The sequence below is a fragment of the Sinocyclocheilus grahami genome, unplaced genomic scaffold (assembly GCF_001515645.1).
Source record: "Sinocyclocheilus grahami isolate Dianchi unplaced genomic scaffold, SAMN03320097.WGS_v1.1 scaffold208.1, whole genome shotgun sequence".
NCBI lineage: Eukaryota > Metazoa > Chordata > Actinopteri > Cypriniformes > Cyprinidae > Sinocyclocheilus > Sinocyclocheilus grahami.
Window position 1 is genome coordinate 1,610,451 of NW_015505387.1, and position 16,861 is coordinate 1,627,311.

Here is a 16,861-nt window from a genome sequence, read left to right on the forward strand (position 1 = left end):
TCATGTGTATAGCATCAAGGTCATTGTAATTATTGCTGTTATGGTAAGTATCTTAGCCGTTTAGTCCCAGCTGAAAGTTTGTTTTTAAGAGTTAAATTATTCTCCAGTGGGGCAATTGGAAAACTTTTCTCTTTTTCTTGCGTTCAGTAATATGATTTTTTTTTTTCTATGTGAATTGTTCTTCGGTAAACAGTATTGTTTCTTTTTGAGCACATCTGTGCTTAAATGTTAATATAATTCTTAGTGAAGGACCAAATTTGTACAATATTGTTGTATGATGTACAAACTAAGTTAACCATTGGTAGCAGAGAGTGTTGTGTGCCAAATAATCCCCTTTTTTCTTTGACAATCATTTTCCCGAGTGGTCGCCTCCACTGTTGGTAGGTTTTTTTTTTTCTCCTGTTGTTGCTACTTACATTGATGAGCGTTTGTCTTGTATTTATTTTTTTTATGATTAATGAAAAATGAAGAAAAAAATGACTTGCCCACTCGTTTGAAGGAATGAAATTACTGAAATATCACGGAAATTCAGAATTGTTCGAGCTCTTCGTAAAGAAGCAAGTTGCCAAAATACAAAAGAATGCGTTTATATTATGAGCACATAATCATGAAGTCTGGTTTATGATGCATCTGTTCAACCATCTAGAAAAGTAGGCACTGCGTGATTTAAGAAAAAAAAATATCAGGTAACTCAATAGAGGGGCATTATATGTTGACACTTTTACACATTTTAAGCATCTTCATTAAAGGAAATGGGTCGACGGTGTATCTCTGGGTTCAAATCGCATGTTTTCAATGTTCAATTTGTTTGGGAAGAGCCATATACTGTACATCAGCCAGTCCTACACATCATATCAAATTCTACATAACTCAAATACTTAATATTATGCATCCCAGAAGAGACACCAGAAGCGAGAGAGCTCAAGATGGATCATGATCAAATGGTGAGCAGCTACATTTAACGTCCACAAGAGCATAGAGAGATGCCCAAATCCATGAGTCCTCATCCAACTCCTGAACTGTGAAGCCAGCGAATAAATCGTAAACAGCTGGATGCATATCATGAATGTGTAGAGTAGATGTAATACGTAGGTTAGGAGTCAAACTTACCTTCTCTCGATTGAATGTCTTTTTGGTCAGGAACTCATACTCTCCTCACTTCTATTTGGACGTTTAAAGACTCTCTGGAATCAGCACTTAAATCGAACACATACCCCTGTCTGCCTACTTCATGCTTTCCTTTACACCTTAGTACTGATTTTAATGAAATTTTCTAAGCAAGGCTGGTTTTAACAAGCACTTTAACTCTTGGGTCAAACAGGCATTTTTATCAGATGCTTTCAAATAAAACGGCAAAGTACATTCAAGCGTTGTTAGAAGAACTTGTTGGTTTTGAACATTAGAAATATTGTGTTTTCACTGCGAACACAAACCAGGCAAGATGGACTTGACTGGCCTTTCACATGAAATCAATCTGCTTGATAACACTGTGTAAAAACTTGCAGCAGTGTCGTATTTCAATATACTACCAGGTGGCGCACTGTGTAATCTTACCTATCTCCTCACTATATCATTTACTCAAACCCTTGAGTAAAAAGCCTGTTTGATGCATATTGGATTGCTGGGGATGTAATGGGATTATGAGTATGGAGAAGTCATGTCACATACTACTGTACTTAGCAAGCGCTGTAGGTGAATAAATTGACCCACACTGATTAAATCATCATGGAAAATGGTCAAAAAATTAACAATGCAGATGTCCTTGGCCCACTGTTACATTGCAAACAAACGTACCATTTCGAAAACCATAGATAATGTGGTTTCTCTAAAAAAAAAGTGTACAGTATTTCAAAAAAAGAAAAAAAGACATGGGTTTGAAAATAGATGGTGCTTGTTTCATTTGGATATGAGTTGTATATTGCTTCTGTTTTGTTTATTAAAAATATTGTGCATGACTTGTGTTTTAGAGGTCATAATGGTGTCCATTTGTGAAATGTGTATCTTAAATTAAAAAGAAAAAAAAAGAACTTGTAGATGCACTTATTGTACATGTGGTTAGGTTAGTAGGTTTGACTTTAAGTCCTGTTACTGCCTTAAATACTATGGGCAGATGGTTATTGAACTGAACAATATGCTTGTGGGAGAGAAATAATGACAACATTTAAGGATTGTAGAATAATACTGAAAATTCTGAAGTTCTTTTTGATGCTTGTGATTACTGAAGATGTACTTTAGAGCAATTTCATGGAAAAGACATGATTCTGATGTTAATTCTGTAGAATAGATATGTATACCAAATGTAATCTTTCCAATGCTATGAAGAATTTATACATGAAATTGATATGCAATAAAAACCTGTGTGCTTTTTATATGAATGCTGTTTTTTATTCATTGGAATGATGTACTGTAGATGTATGGGTTAATGAGGATGCCAGTTGTTTGTGAAAATGTTCAAAATTTGCAGAGGTGATATCTAGACAAACAATGGAAACTTTGAACTTTATATATGAGAAAAAAAGATGCAATGCAGCTAGCATGTTTTTTTTTTTACAGACATTAAATCAGTCACCAAAAAAGCAAAGGTTTACAGAACTATGTATTATCTTAATAAAATAAAATAAAACTGCTCCCCTCAAGAATAGTGAGCTTTTCATTTACTGCTGAATTATAACATTTACATATAAGTTTAGCCCTTAATAATTGTCACGGGGCTGACAAGACGTGAGACATGTGGATCCATCTGCAGGCTTTATTTGAGAGACGTGGTAAACAGGCAGGGTCAAAACACTGGCAAACAGGTATATGGCGGGCAAAACACAAGAATAGTCACAGGGCTAGCGTAGGTCACCGATAAGCAGACAGAATCACAGGGGCGAGACGAGAGGGAGAAATCCAAGAAAACAGGCAAAGATCAAAGATCAAAAACCGCAAAAACAGGCAAGGCAACGCAAAACAAGGAAACCACGGAGACTCGGAAAGGGGTACAGGCTAACCAATACTCAGCAGAGAAATGTGGTTAGAGTGGGTGTTATATAGTGAGTGAGGTGATTAGAAACAGCTGTGTGCAATCAGTGCAGTGTGCAAATCGTGCAAAGAATGATGGGATATGTAGTCCGGGGTGCTATGCAACAGTTTGTGTAGTGCGAGAGTCAATGAAATGGAAAGGGTGACCTCTGGTGGTGAATAAACGGAAGTCCATGGACTGAATTCGTGACAATAATAATGCTCTTAATAATATCAAGCAAAATCATTCTTTATATTATATGCTATTTCTCTTCATTAACGAAATAAACGAAAATGGGGCAAGAAGCTCCTTGAGGTTAACTTATGCCAGATATCATCTGATTTTTGCAGAATATATAAAATATGTCTGACATCATTTTAATTATCTTTTAACAGGTGTCATTAATGTAAAATACTAAATCAAATATTCTTCGTAAATTTTAGGCTAATAACTGGCTAATGACATCAATCAAATAACAGAAAGCCAAAGAAATTCCTTTGGAATGTTATATACAGTATCTCACAGAAGTGAGTACACCCCTCACATTTTTGTAAATGTTTTATTATATCTTTTCATGTGACAACACTGAAGAAATGACACTTTGCTACAATGTAAAGTAGTGAGTGTACAGCTTGTATAACAGTGTAAATTTGCTGTCCCCTCAAAATAACTCAACACACAGCCATTAATGTCTAAACCGCTGGCCACAAAAGTGAGTACACCCCTAAGTGAAAATGTCCAAATTGGGCCCAATTAGCCATTTTCTCTCCCCGGTGTCATGTGACTCATTAGTGTTACAAGGTCTCAGGTGTGAATGGGGAGCAGGTGTGTTAAATTTGGTGTTATCGCTCTCACTCTCTCATACTGGTCACTGAAAGTTCAACATGGCACCTCATGGCAAAGAACTCTCTTGAGGATCTGAAAAAAATAATTGTTGCTCTACATAAAGATGGCGTAGGCTATAAGAAGATTGCCAAGACCCTGAAACTGAGCTGCAGCACGGTTGCCAAGACCATACAGCGGTTTAACAGGACAGGTTCCACAAAGAACAGGCCTCGCCATGGTCGACCAAAAAAGTTGAGTGCACGTGCTCAGCGTCATATCCAGAGGTTGTGTTTGGGAAATAGACGTATGAGTGCTGCCAGCATTGCTGCAGAGGTTGAAAGGGTGGGAGGTCAGCCTGTCAGTGCTCAGACCATGCGCCGCACACAGCATCAAATTGGTCTGCATTGCTGTCGTCCCAGAAGGAAGCCTCTTTACAAGAAAAAGTGATTTGTAATAATATCAGATCAAAAGATTTAGTTTAAAGTGCATTCAGTTATTGTTTTAATAATATTTTGCCATTCTTTAAAGGGATAGTTCACCCAAATTGTCATAATTTATTTACCTTCAAGATGTTTCAAACCTGTAGCCTATGAGTTTCTTTCTTCTGAACACAACAGAAGAATTTGAATATGAGTAAGTTTTCATTTTGTGGTGAACTATTCCTTTAAAATACACTTATTTTGATGTTTCGACTAACATAGGCTATCCTGTGACATAGGCTACAAGTTTCAATAGAAAGATTAAAGAGATAAACGATATTAGAGGAAAATATCGTCATTACCTTTCAATCTGCTTCAAATGTATTTGTGTGAAATCCAACCACATCATTAAACAATAAAAACCTGTTCTCTTTTGTATTTACATTTATAGCAAGGCCATTTAAGTGAAAAGGATAATCAATATTTTCCAGAGCCAGTTAATTTTAATATATATTGCAGGTGCAAACTAAAGTCGCCCTCGTTAAGCGACTATTTTAGCCTACTTAAGAAAATAAAAGTAATGTTCCTAAACCGTAAAATTAGCTAAATATACATGTTAAACTTTTACTAATATGAATATAGCCTATCCTATTTAATATATTTGACTTAAGTGCTACCTGTCATTAACAAATAAAAGCCTATCTTTAGTCCTTGATTTTAGTCCAGAAAGTTGCACAACACGTAAAACATTTATATAGATAGATAGATAGATAGATAGATAGATAGATAGATAGATAGATAGATAGATAGATAGATAGATAGATAGTTAGATCATATTTATTTATTTACCTCCAAGTAGTAATGTTTATGAATGATTTTGAGTTTGAATGAGTTTTAAAGTACCATTTCCATGGTAACGCAATGTCTGATTTCAAAATGGTTTTGAAGTTTTAAGCTTTCAAATGATATATAATTTATGATAATTACTAAAACAACAACAGTGATAAAATATCTGTTTAGGAGTCTTAGACCTTTCCAACGATATATAGTTTGTCATGATTTGATTAGGAATTAAATGTAATAGTAGTATGGAATATATAGAAGTAAACTCTACCAGCTGGAGTTAAGGGGTACACATTTTTAAAAATCATATTTTTTTATATAATTTTTTTTGCACTGTGTGACAAATACTGATACAAAAATGTTTCTATTCATACCTGATTCCTTCTTGTTTTTAATAATGTGAAATTTAGGGAATTACATTGAAGGCAATTAGGGTCAATTTGACCCACTCCATCAAAATCATACCCAGAAATCGAACATAATACAAGGGTTAAACCAGGTTTCCCAAACTGGGCTTCCATGGGTCTCCCAAACTGCAGCGGGTTTGTTAACTCATATTAACAAACAGGACTCTGAATTGTCTGCTTAATTTTAGGTCAAGTTGTGGTTGAGTATTTGAAACCTACAGTAAGTTACATTTAAAAAGCAAAACTGCAGAACTGCGAGCCCTTTTTGAAATATATTTAATCATTTGGTATTTTGATGATGTTAAGAGGATGTCGTAGCAGAGTAAACACTGGTGCAGCTCATCAATATATAAACATGTTCCACTGAGGTTTCACAACCATGAAGTAAAATACTTAAATACTCACCATACATGACTGAGTTTTGTTTGCGCTCTTTTCACAGGCTGTCTTTACTCAGTTGTGGCAGTCGCAGCCGTACTGTTCGCAGAATCCTGATCGCTTGTGTAATCTCTTTCCTGGCGCTTCTCTCTGCTGTGACCATGAACTTCAACTCATCTTTGGCTCAATGGCAAACCACTGAAGCTTCACTTAAAGAGCTTTCATCCTGTAGGACAAACGTTACGCTCAGACTCGTTATGGAGCTCCAAACATTAAGAAACCTCAGTTCAACAAGAGAGAATACAGTTTATAATGTCAAGCAAGAAAGGTTTCCCAGCTCCTTGTCCTTGATAATGCTCACAGTTAACCGTTGTTGTGCTAGTACTGATATGGACAGTTTGGGTCAGCCCTGTGGTGTTGAGTTACTTGAGTTTTGTGAGCATCTTCGATCCAACCTTTCAGAGTTTCTCAATGCTACACTCTAAAAAATGTAATTAGTATTTGGTCATACTGTTCGCGGCCCACTAAAATTGCTTAAAGAGCATTTACTGTCTAAACAATCCTCGCCCACATCTGTTCTTGAGTATGTGAGTTAATTCCGTGAGAGACTTCATAAAGATTGTGAAACCGCAAAATCTCATCTTACCTCTGTGCAGTCCAAAATAAAAGCACATTTTGATAAAAAGAGTGTAGCACGCCACTTTGAAATTGGTGATAAGGTTCTTGTCTTATTACCTGTTACCTGTGAAGTCAGCTTTACAAGCTAAATTCTCTGGTCCTTACATGGTTGATAAAAAACTAAGTGATACTGACTATGTAATTTGCACCCCCGATCGTAAGCGGAAAACTTGAGTGTTGCGTTTGATAAGGATCACACCGACACAGCGAGTAACATCAACTTATCGTATCTCTTTACTTAACCTCCCTGTTTCAGACCCCAGTAAACGACCACATACATTGGTCAGGCATGACAGAATGCTTTCAGCACAATCAAACTCGATGCATCACTGAACACTAACGCAATGCATTATCAAACAACACTTGTGTGAGAACACAACATTTCCCCCCCTCCTACGGGGTTTCAAACATGAAATGTTGACACAAAGTCCTGTAAGTGCCCTGGGCGGGAACGAATGCGGGCAGGCCATGGAGAAACACGGGGGTGAGGCTGGGCAGCCTGTGATGGGCAGGCACACATCTCAGCTAGCAGGTTGATAGGCATGTCTGGAGCCTGTGCAGGAGTTATCTGAGGTGTCAGCTGAAGTGCTGGGGTATACTGCCAAGCTGGGGGTGTGGCTTGAGGTGTGACTCCTGTTGTATGTGCTGGGGGCGGCACTTTGCGGAGGTGGCTTGCGTGCCACCATGTGCCATCGCTGAGCAAGAAGGTGCCTGGGCCCAACTGATGAGTAACTTGGAGAGGGGCAGACCAATATGAAGCGAGTTTGTTGTCTCTGTGGGGCCTGCGAACCCTGACCCAATCTGTGGCCTTTATGTCAGGGCCCTTAACACGTGCTGAGAAATTGAATTTCTGCTTCATCCTCCTCTGCTGGCGGGTGACAGAGGCCCTGACTCTCGGTAGTGGTTCCTGAGGCAGTGCGGGGCTGAGCCTGTCGAGGGGAAGGTGGAGCTCACGGCCAAGCATGAGGAAAGCTGGAGAGACCCCCGTCGTAGAGTGTTGGGTGGCCCTGTAGTGCAGCAGTGTGTGATGAATGGCCCATAAGACGGTCCATCCCTGGAACAAGTGCGCTCTGAGACTGTTTTTCAGTGACTGATGGAAGCGTTCGACACCACCATTAGCTTGGGGGTGATAGTATGCAGTGCGGATGTGATGAATACCTTTGTTTTTGAAGTATGTTGTGAACTCGGCTGAAATCAGCTGCGGGCCATTGTCAGTAGTGATAGTGTTTGGAAGGCCCCAGCGGGAAAACAGAGAGTCCAGGAAGTTAATTATGACTTGAGAGGTCACAGAGCTGGTGGCAATGAGCTCAGGCCATTTCGAATGCAGGTCATAGACAACCACTAGGAAGTGCTGGTGATGAGGAACTCCTTGTATCTCACCACATATGTCCAGCTGCAGGTGGTCCCAGGGCTGTTGTAAGGGTGGGGGGGCCTGGTGACCCGTCTTACCGCTCAAGAGACAGGCAGCAAAGTCTTTCACCAGGGCCTCGATGTCTTTATCAATCCCTGGCCACCAAACCCGGTCTCTGCAGCGCTGCTTCAACTTCACAATACGCAGGTGGCCCTCGTGAGCCATTGCCAAGACACGTGCACGTAGGGTGCTAGGGATGACTGTGCAGAGGCCGCGTTCCACACAGGAGTCGTTCCAGCAGGACAGCTCCTGCTTTATTCTGGAAAATGCTGCCAGCCCCTCTGGTACCCCCTGAGGCCAGTCATTCAGAATATAGACTCGGAGCTGAGAAAGGACCGGGTCCTGTTCCGATGCCTCCTTCAATTCGTGTAATGATACGACGGCCTGGAGGGGTGTGTGTAACATCTGGACAATGTCCCATTCCACCTGGTCCGTGTCGGTGTGCATGTGTGTGGTGGGGTGTGGCTGAGCGGAGCAGGACAGTAGATCGGCCACAACATTGTCTCTGCCTGGGGTGAACTTCAGGTCAAAGTTATACTGGCGAAGATGGTCGTACCAGCGGTGTAGCCTCAGTGGCCTGTGGCCTGTCCCAGATGTGGAAAGTAGTGCAGTCAGGGCCTGGTGATCTGTCCTTAGGGTGAAAGCGCGGCCATAGAGATACAAGTGCCACCTCTCGCAGGCCCTGATGCAGGCTAATGCTTCACATTCCCCCACTGAGTATCGCTGCTCTGTCTGATTGAGGGCCCGTGACGCAAATGCGATGGGCTTCTCAACACCCTGCTGGGTCTGTGACAGCACTGCTCCTATGGCTGTAGCTGACGCATCACAGGTCACCCAGGTGGGGCTGGAGATATCAAAGTGAGCCAACACTGGGGCTGTGGTGAGCTGCACCTTGAGCGCACGCACAGCATCAGCGCATGCATGTGACTACACCCATGGCTCATCCTTACGCAGCAGTCGCCGTAGTGGGGCAGTGGTAGCAGAATAATGTGGGAGGAACTTCAGGTAGTAGCCCGTCATGCCCAAAAAAGAGGTGACCTGTGCAGCTTAGCTGGGTTCGGGAATTGCCAGTATGGCATCTACATTTGATTGAAGTTGCGTGACGCCATCTGCCGACAGCCGGAATCCCACATATTCAATAATCGGTGCAGAGAAAACACATTTTTCAGCATTGAGGGTTAGTTTGTGTTTAGCTAGGGCTGCAAAGACTCTGCTGAGGCATTCATCATGACTCTCGGGGTGGGCCCATGGATAACCACATCATCCAGGTAAATGGCCACCCCCGGTATACCAGCCGACACCATGATTTTTTGGAAACAGCTGGGGGCAGAGTTGAGTCCGAACGGCATACGTGTGTAGCGAAACACACCTGCATGTGTCACAAAGGCTGTGAGGTTTCTACTGTCGGGGTGGAGAGGCACTTGTAGGTAGCCCTGTCTGAGATCCAGTTTAGAGAACACGGTTGAGCCATGGAACTGAGCAATGAGCTCTTCTGAGGTAGGCAGAGGGAACCTGTCCGGGATCACTGCCTTATTTACCGCTCGCAGGTCGACACACACCCGTAGGGCCCCTGATTTCTTCTGAGCTACCACCAGGTTTGAGACCCAGGGCGACGCATGCACTGGTTCAATAATGCCAACATCCAGCAGCTGCTTAAGCTCAGCCGAGACACCATCACGGAGAGCCAAGGGAATGCGTCGGAGTGGTTGGATGACTGGTTTAATGGCAGGGTTCAGGAGAGGTTGATGGGCAAAAGCAGTGAGGCAGCCCAAGCCTTCAAACAGGGATGGCCACTTTTCCTGTCATGGCGTGGAGACTGTCAGGATCACAGCTCCCTTCGTGTCAACTAGAGAAAATCCCAGAGCTGAGAACAAATCCAGACCCATCAGGTTGGCCCCGCGACCATCTTGTTGCCATACCCAACAGTCACTTGCAGGGAACCCACTGAGTCAATCTTTGAGTCACCATAGCCACAGAGTGAAGCAGAGGGTGCCGAAAGTGGCAGTGCTCCGAAAAAAGTGCTGTATGTGTGCATATTCAGGAGAGACACACTGGCACCAGTGTCCAAAAGCAGTGGGATACACACATCATTTAGACGCACTGAACATGCTTTAAATGAGACTGGTCCAGAGTAGACATTGTGAATGATAGTGGGTGTTTGGGCTGACACAGCTGGAGCGGAGCGGCAGACTTAAGCAAAATGATTGCGTTTACCACAGTTGCGGCATGTTTGGCCATGGGCTGGGCAGTTCTGTGCTCTAGACAGATGAGATGAAGATCCACAGTTATCACAGGGCCTTGATGCTTGTGCTTGTGGGCGTGGCTGAGACCGCTGCTAGCGCCTCAGTAGCATAACGGCAGAGGAGTCTGCTGCCGCCAATGTGTCGTTCTGACTGGTTTGTAACATCGATGATGGCATGAGGGAGGGGGCCGAGCAGTCTGCGATTGTTTGCTGTTTGGTCAGAGCCGACGCACATGCAGCTGCACTCTCTATTCGTAATGCAATCGTGATTGCCCGAGACAGTGATAAATCATCGGGTTCTAACAGCAGAGTTTCACGCACTTTTGCATCGTTGGTATGTTAAATTAACTGGTCGCGAATCATTTCGTCCTGCAACGCACCGAACTTACATGTGCTGGCCAATCCCCGCAAGTTGGCTACGTACTGTTGCACAGACTCACCGGGAAGCTGGTGTCTTTGGCGGAACAGAAAACATCACAAGAGAGCACTCTGTGGGGCAGCAAAGTGTGCGGTCAGTAGTTCCACGGCTGTGTCATAATCGCTTGTGGTGCCCGACTCAAGCGCTCCCAGCACGCGCTGACCCTCGGCTCCCAAGCAATGCAGTAACAGCGCTTGTTTGCGTGCTGCACTCACGTCAATCAGCCCCACTGCCAAGATGAAAGTCTCAAAGAACTGTAACCAGCGAGTCCAGGAAATCGGAGGCTCGCCGGGTAGAGCAAGGAAAGGAGCAGGAGGTGGTAATGCGATATCAGCCATCCTCGTTGCCAAATGTTGCGTTTGATAAGGATCACACCGACGCAGCGAGTAACATCAACTTATCGTATCTCTTTACTTAACCTCCCTGTTTCAAACCCCAGTAAACAAACACATACATTGGTCAGGCATGACAGAATGCTTTCAGCACAATCAAACTTGATGCATCACTGAACACTAACTCAATGCATTATCAAACAACGCTTGTGTGAGAACACAACATCGAGTCTGTCATATCAATATGATGAAGCCCTATATTGTAAGGGAGGGAGGTGAAGCTACTGACTTAAAAGTTGTACCTGTCATGTCTGCTGTTTTTCCCCCTGTTTACAGTCCTGAGAATGATGGATTGACTGGGTGTGATGCTAAGTTTTTGGGTGGACACTTGCAAAACTCAGCCATTCTGTCTGATCTAGACATGTATTTGTCTTATCTTCCTGTGCAACAATGTGGTGAAGTGGGTAAACTGATCAGAGGATATCCTACTTTATTCTCTGATGTTCCAAGCCAGACGAATGTTCTTGTTCATGACATTGATGTTGGTGAGAATTTGCCAATAAAACAGCCCCCGTATAGAGTAAATCCTGCGTGTGTGAGATTATAAGGGCTGAAGTTGAGTATTTGCTCCAGAATGGTTTTGCAAAGCCTAGTGAAAGTCCCTGGAGTTCACCTTGCTTATTAGTCCCAAAACCAGATTCTACTTTTTGCTTTTGTACGGACTATCGTAAGGTGAATAGTATCATTAAACCAGATTATTTTCCCTTGCCCCGTTTAGAAGACTGTGTAGACAGAGTTGGATCAGCTAAGTATGTAACTAAGCTTGATCTTTTGAAAGGCTACTGGCAAGTTCATTTAACACCACAAGCTTCAGAAATTTCTGCTTTCGTGAGACCAGATAACTTCTTGCAGTACTCTGTTCTCGCCTTTGGAATGCGAAATGCACCTGCAACATTCCAGAGGTTGATGCATAAGGTACTGGCTAACATTCCAAACTGTGCAGCATATCTGGATGACATAGTCATCTATTCTGATGGGTGGCAAGAACATCTAAAGTCCCTTGAGTATGTTTTCCAGCACTTGGAAAAAGCTTCGCTTACTTTGAATTTGACCAAATGTGAATTTGCAAAAGCAGTTATCTTTTGGGAAATACCTATCTCGGGAAAAAGGTTGGTCAAGGACAAGTGCAACCAATTGAGGCTAAAATAACTGCCATGTTATAGTTCCCCACTCCCACAAACAAACGTCAGTTATGCAGGTTCCTGAGAATGACTGGGTATTACAGAGGAATTTGTAGGAATTTTGCTTGTATTGTGTCTCCCCTGACTGATCTTCTCAGTGCCTCTAGGAGTTTTGTATGAACTCCAGAGTGTGAATGTGCATTTCGAGCTGCTAAAGACATTCTCTGTAACGCCCCAGTTCTCTCCGCACCAAATTTTGATTTACCATTCAAGTTACAGGTCGATGCCAGTGCTATGGGGGCAGGAGCTGTGCTGATGCAGGAGGATGCTGGTGGTGTGGATCATCCTGTATCCTACTACTCAAAGAAATGTTCAAAGTGTCAGCTTCATTATAGTACCATCGAGAAGGAGGTGCTAGCTTTAATGCTAGCTTTACAGCACTTTGAGGTTTATGTAGGTGGTAGCAGCACTCCTGTAGTTGAATACACTGACCACAATCCACTTATATTTTTGTCCAGAATGTATAATACCAACCAACGGTTAATGCGCTGGTCTTTAATACTCCAGGAATACAATCTAGATATTAGACATCAAAAAGGTTCTGAGAATGTAGTGGCAGATGCCTTATCTAGAGTGCATAGTCTTGTGGGTTAATGATGTTGATTTACAAAGTGGATTTGTAAATTTAAGTGTGGGGGTGTTACGTCATCATATGTATTCTTGTGTATGCCTGTTGTGTGTCTCTATTGTTTCTGCTTTCCTAGGTTAAGTAGCAACACCTGTTGTTAATCAGCGATCCTTAGTGTCAACCTCTGCTGATTCGCTCTTGTGACTGTGTGCCCTACCATAAAAGCCGGCTAGTTTTCCAGTGCTTGGGGGGGCGGGAGGTTTTTCCTCCGTCTCTCTTGCGAAGTGTCCCTGTCGCCTGTTGCAGACGTGTGGCTTCTTTTTTTTGTTTGTTGTTGATTGTTATAGGACTTTTTTATAGAATGTGCAGGGCAAGTGGTTTCATGTTTTGTTTTGCTATTTTCTCCATACTTTATATTTTAATTTAAGGAAGCTGTAGGGAGGTGGGTGCCGTTTGTTTTATATACTTTTTCTACTGTTTATAGGTAGTAAGGGAGGTAGGTTTAGTATTGTCTTCTGTTTGCATCGTTATTTTGTGTATAGGTTATTTAGTTTACTTGAATAGTTAGACCTATGTTTTGTTTGTTATTTTGGCCATTACCCCCTCCTGAATTTAATTGTTTCCATGTAAGAAGCATGTAAATCTTCCATGTAAATCTTCCGTTTTCTTTGTTACTGTTTTTCCTATGTTCCCTAAATAAATCTTTTTTGCTTGATTTATGGTTCGGGTGTTGAATCAGTGCTGGGACGGGAGACAGGGGGCTCTGAAGACGTACAATTTGTTTAGTTTATTTAAATTCTTTATTTAATTTCATCTGTTCCTTCTCCTCGACCCTAGACAGGGGAGTTTGTTACAATTATGTTTGTTTTTGTTAGCTTCACCTACAGAAGAAGTGAGTGTAAGGTTTTTTTAACGAATCTTTGCAAATCGCCTTTCCTTATAATGCGCTAATTAACAAGTTTCACGATGAATGCAGCTAAAGTAAACAGCCTCTCTGAGAGCTGCTCGGAAGAGAGGGGCGGGGTCAGCAGAGCTCATTAGCATTTAAAGGAAAATGCTACAAATCTGCATGCTCTGAAAAGAGCTGTTTTTGACAGGGTAAAAAAATTAGTTTTTTACACTACCATTGAGAAATTTGAACCAAACTATGTTACAGACTTTTCATTAAGACACTAAAGAATCATATCAATTTGTGGAAAATGGGCATCTTATGACCCATTTAAGTGAAATACTTTTTTAAACTGTGCAGGAACCGGTAAGCCAAAGGAAATCATGTTGTTTTACATAAACCTCTAAAATTACAACGCAGTAACAAGTGTGTGAAGTAGCTAAATGGGTTTACGAATTAAATAAGTGCAAATAAAATAGCAGTATTGCAGTTCCCTTTTTCCATGCATTTCCTGGAAATGACTTTGATTTCTAAACTGCGTAGGAACCCTTATTGTTTTAATTTAGATATTTAAATATTTATTTATCGGATCACGAAAGGTCCCCAAGCTGGGACTCGAACTCACGTTGCTCAAAGCACAACCGCACTACATCTCGAAGCACTGCCTATACAAGGAAATCGTCTCAGACTGTTAGAAGATATTTAAATAAATGTTATAATCATATATAAATAATTATTTTAGTTAAACACGGTATATTTGTTCAGTGATAACTATGAAAGAAGATAGGCTGTAAAACCATAAGCATAACAGTCTTATCAAATATAACTGTACGGATCTGGTTCACGCTCCGCCTACTTCCGGTTTTATCCGAATACAGATACAGATACGAATAATTTTGTGATTGTTACAGATACAAATACAGCTACAAATACTGACTTCACTGCACACCCCTAGGAGACTCTATCCCCAGGCGGTCCAGCTAATTTGCAGTAGATTCAGGGAAGCCCAGGTAGACCTGTTTGCTTCCCAGGAATCCTCCCACTGCCAGCTGTTCTACTGTGGAACCTGCATGTCTGGCTTCTGGACGGGACGCAGCAGACCTCTCTGGCTTGTGATAGAAACTGTCACTCAGGCTAGAGCCCCCTCTACTAGGCAGGCCTATCCTTTCAGTGAGAGAACCCCCAAAGATGCACGGTCAGTGTTGTGCTTTCCTTCTTGCAAGAAAAGTTGGAGCGGAGGCTTTCCCCGTCCACTTTGAAACTGTACGTCGTGTGAAAGTGTAAAATCCACTTTAAAAGTGTAAAAGTGCAAATCCTCTACATTGCGGTGCATCACAATGTAGAGGATTTGCACTTTTATTTGATCCTTGGGGAAGCACGACCTGATCATTAATTTCCTGAGAGGTGCGAGGAGATTAAATCCCCCCAGATCGTGCCTCAACCCCTCTTGGGATCTCTCTGTGGTCCTTGAAGGACTACGAAGAGCCCCCTTTGAGCCGCTTCACTCAGGTGAGATCAACTTCCTGTCATTTCAGACAGTGCTCCTGGTCATGCTGACTTCCATCAAGAGGGTTGGGGACCTGCAGTGTATGTTCTTTCCATGGTACGGTTTCCCTTGGTAAACACGTGTCTTTCCCTGGACAGCTCCACTGTTTTACCTGTTATTTTCCCTTGAACTGGGTTCAGGACAGTGATATTAGACTATCCTGTGATCAGTTTTGTGATCTTTACATTCCTGCATAGATGTGTCTCCGCAACCAGATTGCTGAGGCAAATATTGTGAGAATGTCAGAACACCTTTTTCGGCTTTCTTTGTAAGCCCTTTATAGTTGATTGATAAGCTGGCTTATGGGGACAGGATATGGACTGAGGTGCATCTCTCCTGGCACGCTTCCTTGCCAGCACTTGCGCCATCAATTCTCCTAACAGTTCTGGTTGTGGCACTTTCCATAGGGACCCCTTACGTCAGTGTCAACATGATGTTGAACTTGACTGACTGAAAGGGAACATATCGGTTATGTTATGTAAACCTTGTTCCATGAAGGAGGGAATGGAGACGTTACATCTCTCATGCCACAACCCTGAACTGCACTGAATGCTGGGATACTTTCTCATCTCCTCAGCAAAAACCTGAATGAGTGGCTGTATGCCGCCATCTAATATACCCGTATGTACGGGGAGTGGCTTGCCATGCAAATTGTACTCGCCAATAGTCATTGGCCATTTTCTTGTAATGCTCAGAGGTGTTTGGGTCTCCCAAGGGAGTCCCGTAATGTCAAGTGTCGACATAACATCTCAGTTCCCTCCTTCGAACGAGGATTACATAACGTAAACGAGATGATCTTCATGGAATCATAGATGTCAATAAAGAACCTTTACTTTTAAGAGCGTAGCTTGTCAAAAATGTGTTACATCATGCCTGGTTTGGACACAATGCAACTTTTCTTTCTTTCAGAACACATATTTACATTTATCTCTACATTGTTGCAGAAGCTGTTACTGCATTGTGGTTAGACTTTACATTAATACAACATCTGCACCACATTTTTTTCAGTCCAGCATCACTGTCCAGAGTATAGGTGACAGTATCACACCAGCCGCTCAACCTAAAGTCCTGCCCAAATTGGAGGGGTCAGAGGTCACTCTGTGTGTTTCTGCACAGGTGGAGAACTGCACAAGCAGCTTCGGGACACTGGGATCGATGGTGGGGGCACTGCAGGGGGAGCAGGAGACGGAGGAACGTCCACACGACCAACACAATGATAAAACTTCTCTGCTTCCTGGCGCAGTGTCACACAGCTGATCTGCACTGTCCAAGTGAACAAAATAATGCGCACAATATATTTTTAGTGATTTTGTGTGAAGGTGTATGAGTGTGCAGTGTGCTATGTGGCCCTTCATTGTATATTTCAAATATACTTTATTTTATATTTCCACTTAAAAAACTGTATTTGTATTTAAAAAAACTGTATTTTGTATTTGTATTTGTATCTAAATCAATAAGGAAATGATACTGGTCATATATATTTTAATATATGTTTATCTAAATGTATTGTTAAGATATTTTAGGCATTTACTAGTAGCCATATTTGTAGCTACTTGAAAAACTCAGATTTTCTTGCTCCTGAAGAAATTTTTTTAAAGGGGTCATATAATGCGATTTAAATTTTTCCTTTCTCTTTGAAGTGTTACAAGCTCTTGGTGCA